Source organism: Python bivittatus, unplaced genomic scaffold (genome assembly GCF_059951505.1).
Source record: "Python bivittatus isolate LINGU-HERP-01145 unplaced genomic scaffold, Pbiv_v1 ctg000020_np1212, whole genome shotgun sequence".
In the NCBI taxonomy this organism is placed as follows: domain Eukaryota; kingdom Metazoa; phylum Chordata; class Lepidosauria; order Squamata; family Pythonidae; genus Python; species Python bivittatus.
Genome location: NW_028277030.1, coordinates 102,270,214 through 102,282,714, shown reverse-complemented (window position 1 = coordinate 102,282,714; position 12,501 = coordinate 102,270,214). Strand labels below are relative to the sequence as shown.

The following is a 12,501-nucleotide window of genomic DNA, read 5'->3' as shown; positions in this document are numbered from 1 at the left end:
ATACCCTAAAAAAAAAATTATTTCTCCACTGATTATATTAAAAGAAGCTGTGTGAAAGCTGAAAAAAGGGCGGGGGGGAGAGAGATTGAGAGAGAGAGAGAGAGAGAGACTGCTGCAGATCACCTCTCTTCACAAGGTTTATGGGATGTCGATTGGGTGACAGGCCTTCTCAGTGGCCATCCACACTTTATGAAATTCCCTCCTCCAGGTAGTACAAATGGCCCCGACCTTATTGACAGTCATAGGCAGATCAAATTAATTTTATTCCAATGAGCATATAGCCTGTATTGTTTAATTTTAAGGGCATTCATGATCTCACTGATGATTTTTAAAGAATTATTAAAGGATATTTAATTTTGTACAATGGCTTTCTTATTTTTTACTGTTGTGACTTTGTTGTACCTTGCCCAAAGTCTATCATGGTGGGGCAGGCTATAAATATTGTTTTAAGCTAAAGAGGAAGAAGAAAACCAACTGGTTTCCACAATACGATTCTTGAGCATATGCCCACTGTTTTCAAGGAGAATGTCAGGAATCATTTTGAATTACTGAACCTCATTGATCAGGAACCAGAAGGACTGCAAAATGAACTTAAAGAAGTTGTTACAGATGAATGTGAAAAGAGACTGCCAAAATCAAGAAACAAAAAAAGGTAAATTGGATGTCAGAACAAACTATGGAAATTGCCAAGAAAGATCTCAGAAAGGAACCTAATAAAGAATTTCAGAGAGCAATATATACATCATTGGATTACACGGAAGAAATTGATAAGTCATTCTTCTGCTTATTTCAGTTTCCTAGACCCTATAGTTTAACTGCATTTTTCTCCTTAATATTTGAACTTTGGCATTCCAGTTTCCAACTAGAAGGAGCCACATCTCGTGTTTGTGTTCTGTCAATTTCAAATTGAATATAATAATTAAACTTATCAACCTCCTCTACTACATCAGTAGTTGAAGCTTAAACTTGGATAATTGTCATAACATTATGGATAATTGTTATAACCCCTTTAGGGTTGCCCATGAAATCTAATTGATAATATACTGTCTTTGACTGCATTGTCGCCAAGTACCTTATACCCTTCCTAACTGTGAAAACAACACTGTTCCTTCTTTGTTTTTCATGTTCTGAGTAATAGACAGTGTGACCTTCTGCCTGAAACTGTTCAATTCAAGTCCATCTCAATTCAGTAATGCCTCAGATTTCAACATGTAGTCAATTCATTTCATCTTTCACTGTACTGAGCTCTCCCATGTTCATGCTTCTTACATTCCATGTTCCCACTATGATTCTGTCTTTGCAGCTTCAGATTTGCTTTTCCTGCATGACAATAACAGCAGTTAGACATCCCAAAGATTTTAATCTAGCCACATCGTAAACCCTCTTAGTACTCTGAATGATCCTCAGAATTTCTCAGTAACATGTTGAGTGCCATCTGGCCTGAGGGGTTCATCATCCAGCACTATATTGTCAATCATTTTATATTGTCTATCCATGTAGTTTTCTTGATAAAATACAAAAGTGGTTTATCATTGCTTTCTCCCACATAGTGTGAAGTGATGAATTTGCCATTGTCACTAAAGTGATCTTCTTTCTCCAGCATCTTCCTATATCACTGCTGCCCAATACCGATCCCTGCTTGCTTTAGCTGGACAGTGAGGATGACCTTCACACCTTAGGTGACTATACTGGGATAATATATTTTTGGTATATACTCCCAGCATTATTCTCCCATCCCTTTCAGGAACAGCCCCCGACCATGATGAGGCAGCATAGCAAAACTAATAATAAATTGAGGCATATAACACTGATAGAGATGGTATTTAGACTGATCTTCACAATCCTAGTTTCATGTTCTTCTTGCCCATTAGTTGGCAGAGAATTCCTTGCAGCAAAGAGATCATCAGTGAGATGTATACTACCAGTCTTTTGCTTTGGATTCCTCAACACATAGGAGAACAGGTAAGAAAGAGACCTATTTCACAGGTCTCTAAACACCCTTTTTTCCCTAAAGCCTTGGATCACAGTAGGATCACATTCTTTGTCTCATCTACGTTGTCTACTTTATTTAACCCTTCTAGATATGTCTTAGCAAGTGAACCAACTTTCAGAATTGTCCTGAATCTGTTTTGTTACCTAGCTTTGTGCCAAAAGTGAGTTGCTGTGTAAATCTTCCAAAGTATGCTTATAACTGTATTTTAGTTCTGAATCTGAAATATGAACATTTGTGTTTGGACAAAAATATCTTCAAGATCCATGGGAATTAGCCTTGGCAGATGCCGAGGCTGTCCTTCTATTGACCAAGAAACAGTGTTTAGGGACATTCAATCCACTGTTGCCTTCTTAAGGCCATTACAATGCTGGAAAATGGAGCAGGGTTAATCCTTTTTGAAATGCTTATAGTCCAAAGCAATTGTATCTGAGGAGGATTGGGTAACTTTCCATGAAGTTTCCTAATCTCAACATTCTTTTTAACACACTCTGTAGAAGTCTCCCTCTCCAGAATATACTGTAGGTTTCCTGTGATTGATGATAGCTCTTAAGAGTCTTCACACCTAAAATCAATACAGATGTATTTTCACTCTTGGATATTGACGACTCCTTGATTAGCTCCAACACAAGGAATAGAGAGTGCTCACTTCGGTCTCTGCTTTCTTCCATCATATTGAGGCTTCTTTCCTATTCTTTTCTTCTTTCAGTTTTAGAATAGTTAATAATGGAACATTTATTGTGTGGACTTGGTGTTAGGGAAGAAATAGAATATGTGCATGAATAGATTGTCCAGTCCAATCCAAGGTGTCAGTGTGGAACTCTAGAAATGGACTGATCTAGTCTGGGTCACTCCAGATATATTTTAATCTTATTCAATGCCTGAATCACAATGAGAATCAGAGAACTGAGTTCTGTCTTCCCAAAAATTTGGATGAGGAAAACTAACAATGGCTGTTTGCCAGTTAAATGAAATTGAAAAGTGACCCAGACATTTAATAAGGGGTTGAAGTGCATCAGATTTCACAGAAATTGGCACAGAGGTGTTTAAGTCATGCTCTTTTAAAACTGGTTTTTAAAAGTGCCTTAGTACGGTCATTTTGGTATAAAGTGTAATCACATGGATAGCAAGAGTAGTCTATTCTGTGGGGAAAATGGATGCCAAATGCTATTTAGATAGGCAGAAATAGGTTATAAAGAAAGAAGTGATTTTAGTAAGGAAATGTGATGTTCCTTCCTAAATAAAATAAATAAGTTACTAGACTAAGTCAGTTAATGTAGGTTATAAAACGTCTTCCAATATCACTCAGGAAGAGACTGAGCAACAGTGGAGTAGGAGCATGTTGTGGACAGAATCATCAACCTGAAGCTCTCCCTCTATACTCAGGATTTTTCATGTCCTCTGCCCTCTGTCCCCCAAGTTGTTGTGGCTGAGGCAATCAGTGGTACTTGGCTGAAAGAATTATTTGATTTAGGGCAGAGCTATCACTCATTGTCTATACAATACTCTCTGTCTCTCCCATGCTTTGCTTGTGTGAGTTTGCTGTGACTGCTACACTAATTCCCTCTGCAGTAACCTGGAGCCAAAGAGAAACAGATTGAGCTTCAGAACTGGAATGGAGTGGGTTTAATTTTGTCAATCCCACCCCCCTCTTTTTTTTTCTGAGAAGGAGCCCTGTTAAACAAAGAAGCAAGTTAAGTTTCACACTAGCACTTAAACTTGGGGATACTGTAATGATCCTACCATCTATTTAAATTTTGGAAAGCAAAGCTATGAGGTTCCAACCAACACAGAAGATATATCCAGCCAATATGCATAACTGGTATAAATACAAATAAATAGAAACTAGATACGGTTAAACTGTCCCTCTCCACTTCTGAATCTCAAAGCAATCTGTTGGCCGTAAATTATGAAATGATTAGGCTCAGAAAACACTGATCCACTATTTGAAACCATTTGCAGTCAACTTTTCTGAGGTTCCACATGCCTTTGCACTTTCCCCTCTTTTGACACCTCCTTCCATAGTTGTTTCATATCTGTTCATAGCTACCCATTCCTGATCTATTATTTATGACTGTGGATCACATCTCTCCTGTTCAAGATGCAGTTAGGACATTGTTTCCATGTGGAGTGTTGCACATTCCTTTGAAATTAAATAGAGCTGGGCATATAGCATCTGCATTCAACTGAACAGTTACAACCAAGCTATAGATGTGAAAAATGACTTCCCTTGCTATTGAATCTTAAAGAAAAAACATAGTAAGTATAGATAAGTTACACCTTTCCTTTCCACTTGTGGTCTTGATGAAAACAGGCATATGCTAGTTATTCCACAATAGAGATTTCCAGTGAATTCCACCAAAGCCTGGACTATTGGCAGTGGTCAACCACTGAGCTGTGTATCTGTGTATCAGAACAATGCTGCCTCCTCCCCAGTGCTCCCTTTGGAAAGGGTGGCACTGCCATTCAAATCCAGTGTCCAAAGTGGGAAAGCTAATGTCATAATATAGATGCCCCCCCCCAAAAAAAAACAACCCCAAAAGAGAAATAACATAAGGATAATCCTATCATTTCCCCATGCTTCATAAGTCTCTAACCCTTTTTTCTTAAAACCCTGGATCACAGTAGGATCACATTGTCTGTCTCATCTACTTCATCTATTTCCTTTAACACATCCTTTGTCCTTAGTACTTCATTTTCTTATGCAGCTTATTGTTTTCTTCCCTGACTTTTAATAACTGCTCTGGGGAGGGATCATATCATATCTGTGCAACATCTAGTGTGCCATTGCTACTTCAACATTTTGAAATAGCAGCAGTAGGTGGATTAGTCTTTTGCTCAGTAAGATAATGTCTCCCTAAGAAGGAACATGGAAAATAGAACTGTTGATTAATATACTTACTTAACTTAGTTGTTTATGCCTGAACATGTACAGTTTCCTTGGGGAAAATTAACCTATCACTGAGAAAAGCAAATGTTGGCATCTATCAAGAATAATAGATTAATGCAAGCATGATCGTGGTAGCTTAATATGGAAAGCTGGGAGCTCATAAAAGGCTACTAAGAGAGCCAATGAAGATACTAACATAATCAACTTATATATGCAAATTATTCCTTATATAAATGGTCCTTCTGTGCGAGAAGATCAGGATTCTTTCATATCAGGGGAAAAATTCTTAGATGCTTCCATGATTTCCCTCTAGCTATTTGCATCAGTTACAAGGGAAGGCAAAAGATATGAAGGCTGTGTGGATGGTGATATTATGTTGATCTGGATGTGGATATGGATATGGGTACAGATATTATAAAAGCTTTATAAGTCAATATTCAGTAGGATTATAGGATTGTAGTGACAGCCCATTTATTTAACTCATTGGGCCTATAGAGGGATGGAGGAATTTTATTTAGTCTGATTTTTTTTTTAATGGAAACAATTTAATTTGAAACATCTCCAAATTACACAGGCTTTGGCTTAGAACCTTCATGCAAAAATGCTGGGAAACATTGCATACACAAATACATATGTCAGGAAAAGTTTCATGTAAGATGTGCATTTTATGAAAATGTGCACATGAAAACTGATGTGGATATTAGATGGAACAGAAATATGATTGAAGGGATATAAAACTGACACAGAATGAATCTAGATTTATTCATCCATAGATCTGTGCAAGCTAGGTAGGAAATCATAGCAATTACTCTAGTAATAAAAAAAATGCTTTATTTCCAAAGGAATCTTACAGGAAGTAATGGCAAGAAAACAGAGGTGGTGTTTGGGGAAAGGTAGTTCATATATCATCTAGAATGCAGATGTAGGAGACAGAATGGGGGGAAAAAACCCTCACATTTTCAAGAAATCTGTGCTGGCAGTTCCACAGAATATAATAATAGATTATAAATTCAGAAAGGGAGATGAAATAGCACCTCTAACAATCATGTTTTATAGTCAAAAGCAACCAGAAAAGGCATAAACATTCTCACCAATTCCAGCAAGACTTATGCAGGATAGCTAATTCATATCTCAGATGCAGGAGGTATGAATTAAAAAAAGGATTACCATAGTTAATCCAGAGCAGCTAGTTTCACACTTCAGCAGAGGTAAGGAGAGGAACCTGACACTTGTTTAAGAACCCTTCAATTGTCAGGAAGGGGGAATACTCATTAATTTTATTCTTAGGTTGGAAATTTTTTTAAAAAACCTTAATATTCACCTGACCCTTCCTATGAACCACAAAGCAACTGGGAGATTAAGAAAGAGGAAAGTGGTTGATCAAAAGAATGGAAGAGAAAAACCATGTGGTAGGGAACATAATTCAAATGGTTAACTTTAATAAAGATAAAATAGTACTGACCAAGTTGTTAGTCCTGAAAACATTTTCTGGGATGAAAGCAGGTCCATGTTGTATTGTGGGAGGGGCAGAGGGAGCGTGAAGTGGTTGCTCTCTGGTTCAATGCAGAATTTTGTAACATGCCCCCAACTCAATGCAGAGGCTCAGTGATACATCCCACCACATGAACTTGGAGATGAGGCCAATCTTCACTCCTAGATGCCATTTTCTATGAGCAAAATGTCATGGTTGCTCCACTACTTAGAAGCAACTGGCCACTTTGCTTTGTAGTTTACCTTCAAGAGGATCCTTTATTCAAAATTTCAATGCTTCAAAGCTCTGCATATTCCTATTGTGTTGCGCACTGAAAAAAGAACCTTTAGAGTGAGTTAGTAAAAGAAATGAACTATGATTGGGGAGAACCAGGTTTAGGTCTCCCTTTAGGTGTGAAAATTCAGTGGTTGACTTCAAGCCAGTCACACTCTCTTGACCTAGGCTATGGGGTTGTTCTTCTGGGGACAAAGTGAAAGCCACCTTTCTGGAGAAAAGGTGGAATATAAATCTGACAAACAAATGAACTAATATGGGTGGGTCATATCTTCAATTGCCATATAACTACAGGAAGTGCTAATTAATTATACACATATACTGTAAGTGCTTGTATGTCTGTATGAGTATATATATATACCAGTAAAGTCTCCCACACAAAGATTGATCTCATATTAGCTTATTAGCTAAATCTCAGTCATCATATTAGGTTCTGGTAGGCCTTAATCCTATGGCACCTGACGGCATTCAAAAGCAGGGCAGAGATCACGCCCATTTATTTTTTTTAGAAAACCAACTGGGGTGGGAGAGAACAATACAAACATCCTTCTACCTTCACTACAACTGCTATGGTAGCCTGTCACAATCAAGCTGCTGGACTCCTTGGTGGCTCCAATTTTAGAGCCCCAAGTGATGAGCAGAGTAGCCTTGCCAAAAGCTGGTACAGTCTACAGGAATTATTTATTTATTTATTTACTTATTTATTTATTTAGTGGACTTGTCCCCGCTCATCTCCCTACAATGAGGGACTCTGGGCAGTTTACATCAAATTAAAACCATAAATATATAATTAAAAGTTATAAAAAGAGAACCACACATTAGATAACCACACAGGCAATTCTTAAATAACAGTTAAGAATTACCTGTGTGGATGGCAATCAGTTGACTGTGGATTCCTTCACTGTGCATTCTAAGCAATAATTTTATTTTAGTTTGAATCCAGCAAAAATAAAAATCCTGCAGGGTTATTCATCTTGACTATGTGATCTAACTGTGGAGATCTAAAATGTCCAAATTAGCCTGAACACATATTCCATACTAAAACTGTCAAAATGACATGTGGTTTTGTATGAGCGAGAATTTCCAGCAATCACTACCTGTCAGATTGGTACGAAACCGTGGTTGGCTGAACATACCTATGTTTCCCTTACATCTCCAGTGCAAGTCTGAACTATTCCTGGCCCACACTGATAGATAATGAGAAATAAGAAAGGAAAGCATATTAGCTGTAAGGATGTAATTAAGATAGATCATTGGAACAAAATTAGAACTGAATCTGTCAATTAGGTTGTGACCAAGTAAGTGAAAAAAGTAGGTTGAAAAAAGAGGGGCAAAGAAAATACATTACTGTAGAAAATGATGAATACATCTGCATATTTATCTCTGGAAAAATAGTTCATTTTGGGACTATCTCTGCAGTCCCATTCTGTTCTCTTTGCTTGCATTGCCCTGTGTTCAGTGTTCTTACACTGAATCTCCCACAGTTTTTAATTCTGTTTCCTTATTCACATCCCCCCGTATAAGAGACCCAAATTTACACATTAATGAAACACTACAAAAGTAGTTGGCATGATTCTGCATGTGACTGTATCAGGATTCCTTCCATGCAGTGCTTTTCAGATGTGTAAATGTATCGCCATACAAAAAATAATATTGATGCATGTATATAGTATGTGTATGATGAATACAGTCACATCAGTTTACCAGTGTTTACCAGTGCTTTATCAGTCTGCAATGAATACATACATTGATAAAACACTGAACTAAAAAAAAGATAATTAATGAGGTTATACAACATTAGTAAAAGCTGACAGAGTACATTGAGTTGTTTTGTGATATAAAAAAAGTAGTATAACTTTTTGAGCTTAATGCCAAAATCTCCATTTTATAATTATTTATGAATGTTAAAAAGAAGAAAAGAAAAGAGAAACAGCCCTAAAAATACTATAGATAAATATTTAATTTCTGACTTCTTCCTTGTTTGGAATTTGCAATATCTAGGAGTTGAAAATGACTGGGTGGCACATAATCAATCAATCAATCAGCATAAACTTTAGAAACCATTCTCTAAGTGTATTTACCTTGTGGCATAATGTATCATATATATATATATATGGAAGTAATTTTTGCTTAAATTTAAACTTCTGTTATACATATATACTGTTAGTTTCATCATTGCTGCATGTTCTCTAAGTTTAAGTTCCCAGTTATGTATAGTTGGTACTATGTCTTTTTTTCCAGTATTGTACAAAATTTGTCTTCACAGCAGTAAACATGTATCTTAATAAATTATAGTACTTTTTATTGTTATGTTCTGGAATTATACATAGTAGGAAAAAAAAATTGGTTTCATTTCGAATTTGATCCCTAAGATTCTCTGAATGGTGTTGTGTATGAAGTCGGTGTCAACTCCTAGAGATCACAGAGATGGATTTTTTCCATAACAATCTGTCCCTACCTGGTCCTTCAAGACTTCCGACAGTGCACCCATCACCGCTGTAACGGAGTCCATCCACCATGCTGCTGGTCATCTCCTTCTCTTTCCTTCTGTTTCCCAACATTAGAGCCTTTTACAGAGAGTTGTAGAGAAAAGACAGAATGGCCTTGAGGGACAGGAGGAAAAGTCTGTTCCAAGGCAATGGTCAGATAAAAGAAACCCAAGTCCAGGGTAGGAATGTAATGTATGCAAATGTCTCAGACAAGCCCCTCTCTAGTTCACACAAAGATAAAGGGAAGGAAGTGGGAGTCGTATTCAGACTTCCAAGATTCTGTTACTGTATATTTACAATAAAAGTAGATTTGGCCTACATGACTTTGGTTTCCTAGTCTGGTGTACTTTGGAGGCCTGACAAGAGTTAGGTATCCTGGGAAGAGGCAATCTCAAACCACTTCCATACCATTGCCAAAAAAGCTACATAGGTATGTTGATATGGTCATCAGCTGATGTACTTTCTTGAGGGCAACTTTAGCTTACCTTTTAAAAATTAGATGTCTCTATCTTCACATCCAATACTACTACTCTACTATGTCTCAAAGAAAAGGTGAATGACAATCACATTTTCTTGGCTGCTCTTCCTTATTCACCCATCTGATTTTTCTTGTTGTTTTTCTTGTTTATTTTATTTTAAGTAGAATTTCATAGTATATCTATTTGTAACTCTGGTTCTTAGGTACCTTGCTTAGATAGGAAAAACCTGTGTGCAGCTGTTTAATTTAATACAAGGCATGGTGGTGACTTTTTAACATTATTTTAATCATCTGGTATTCCTTCTGATACTGCTTTCCCAAAGAAGAACTAAGTCTAGAGAAGATGCTTAATCCACTTTTATAAATTCTCTTTAATATGTATAAGGCATTATCTTGCCAGTAGTCAGAGAACTGAGCCGCCCAGAGTCACCCATTGGAGGAGATGGGTGGCATACGAATTTAATAATAAATAATAAAATAAATAAATAAACAAACAAACAAACAACGTTTTATTTTTGAATTAGGGAACAGACACCATCATATTTATGTTCCGGGCCTGGCAATGATGGAAATTAAGCAATGGCTTTTGGAACCAACAGGAAGGCCCATTCAACCAGTAACTAAGGTTCTGGGTCAAGTAACCACATTTGTCACTTTGTTAGTTGAAGATTTTTTTCCCTTTGTCTCAGGCAACTTCACTTCTATGGTGTCTCTAATTTCTTCTATGCCCAGAACTTCTAAAGCAGTATTTCTCAGCCTGAGAACTTCCAGGTGTGTAGGCTTCAACTTTCAACATCAATAGCAACATTCATGTTGGCTGAGGAATTCTGATAACTGAAATCCACACATCTGGAAGTTGCCAAGTTTGAGAAACACGAGTGTAGAGTGACATATTTAACTGGATATGTTATAACAGTGGTTCTCAACTGATAGTACACATGCTGCAGAAGGGACTTAAAAGACACAGAATAAATCAATGGAACTTTAATTATTTAAATTGGACTGCAAATAATAAATAGAATAACAATACGTCCCTTTGGGGAAAAGGGTCTTTTTATTTCTAGCAAGGTGGGATTCAGATGCTTTTACAGAATAATTAGTGGACAAGATAGAAAAGACTGAGAGCCACTGTTTTAGGCCTTTGAAATAACTTGCAGTGATGCCAGTAGCATACCAAGGACAGAGAGGTAGGGCTGGTCTGTCCTGGGTGCAGGTAATAAAGGGATGCATTGACTGGTAACATGGGTACGATGAGGAGGCTAACCAGAGGGTCAGGGGTAGGTATGGAGTCGTGTTGCTGCTGCTGCTGTGCCAATTAGCTATTTGGCAGTTGGTGACATAGTACAACAGCAATGGAGGAGGGGGATGTTAAAAAATTATCCATTCCAGCTGTCAAATATTCTTGGTTCACTGCTGAGTGTGATAGAAGGAGTCACAATATTTGACTGAAAAGGCTAATGTCTAGCTGCTACTACTCAAGACATGCTGTTAGGCATAGCATGAAGAATGTCTTTCTTATGAAAAATGTAACTTACAAATATACTTATATATCCACTCATATAACAACCTGAAGCAACATTTACTTGAACTGGGCTTTGTCAAATAGGAAGAATGTTCACCTTTCTACTCAGTGTGTTTTTCCCCCAGTATTGAAAGGCAAACATAGTTAAGAGACTACTATGTTAAACTCTTAGAGCTAAACTGAACCTTTTGCTAAGTTTGTCATCAAAGAGCAAACTATCTCCTTTATTAGAGAAAGTGGCAGAGGGCCATTATTTATCCCTGGCTGCCATTTCCTGACACTCCTAGATGCCTGTGAGTAATGTCAAAATATTTTGTTTGTTTGTTTGCTTTCCTCAGCTTGGAAAACCTTTTGCTTACTGATGATGTTGGGAAGACACACAATGCTACTTATGGAGACAATTAAGTTTCCGGTGGCCTTCCTTCGGATGCTTTATATACATAAGAGACTAACACCAAAGAGTATCTCAACTCCTACCCCTGGTTTATTTCCTGTAGGTGCACAAAGCTGTTCAAATGTTGCAAATGTTTTCCAGTATGGCACTAATAAAAGCTATGCTCACTCAATTCCACGCTGTAACATTAGGCAGACTCTTTGATTTACAATTCAGGAAGAACTGCTCTTAGAATCACCATGAAGGCCATTACTTGTTATGCATCTAGCAGAACTGAAATGCAATGAATGATTGAAGCTAAGAGCTGGCCAGAGAGAGGGAACTGCTCTGCCTGATAGATATAAACACGTTTGCTGAATCTCTGTTCTTGAAGCCTGCATTGTCTCTGCTGCTTAGGCTGATGTGATGCCAGGAGTTGGGGGGGGGGAAGCACCTTGTCATCTCTGGACATTTCCACTTCTGGAGAGGAGAGTTCCCCTCCAGCTGTTCTCTGGCAGGAGACTATGATTCCCCTGTCTCTCATGAGTCTTAATCCTGAAGAAGCACCAACTCCTCTTCTTCATTGGAGAATGCTTTCGAGGCAGTGTTGACCCCAATACTAGAAACAGTGTCACTTTGTGAGATGGGGGGGCTATATAAACATGATCAATCAATCAATCAATCAATCAATCAATCAAATAAACAGCATATAGCAGTTGTAACCTTATATAGCAATCATAATCTTTTTTATGCTGCCCAGAGTTGTAGGAAGTCGGGCAGCATACAAATTAAACAAGCAAACAAATAAAGGCATTTATTTCACTTAATTTATTATAAGTCCCCCCAACAGACTGGGCAGCTTACAGCATCTAATACAATGCTGAAACAATTAAAAACATAGACAAAACAAAACAAACAAAACAAAACAAAAAAACCCAGCCTGGATTAATAACCTATCTACTATAAAAGTTGGTAATGGATATTTTGATAACCT

General features: G+C 37.5%; 1 protein-coding gene across 1 annotated transcript in view; it reads left to right on the top strand.

Annotated features, from left to right (window-relative positions):
• Positions 1–12,501, top strand: part of LRFN2 (leucine rich repeat and fibronectin type III domain containing 2) — an 81,483-nt gene that overhangs the window by 67,426 nt on the left and 1,556 nt on the right. The gene's annotated exons all lie outside the window — the stretch shown is intronic.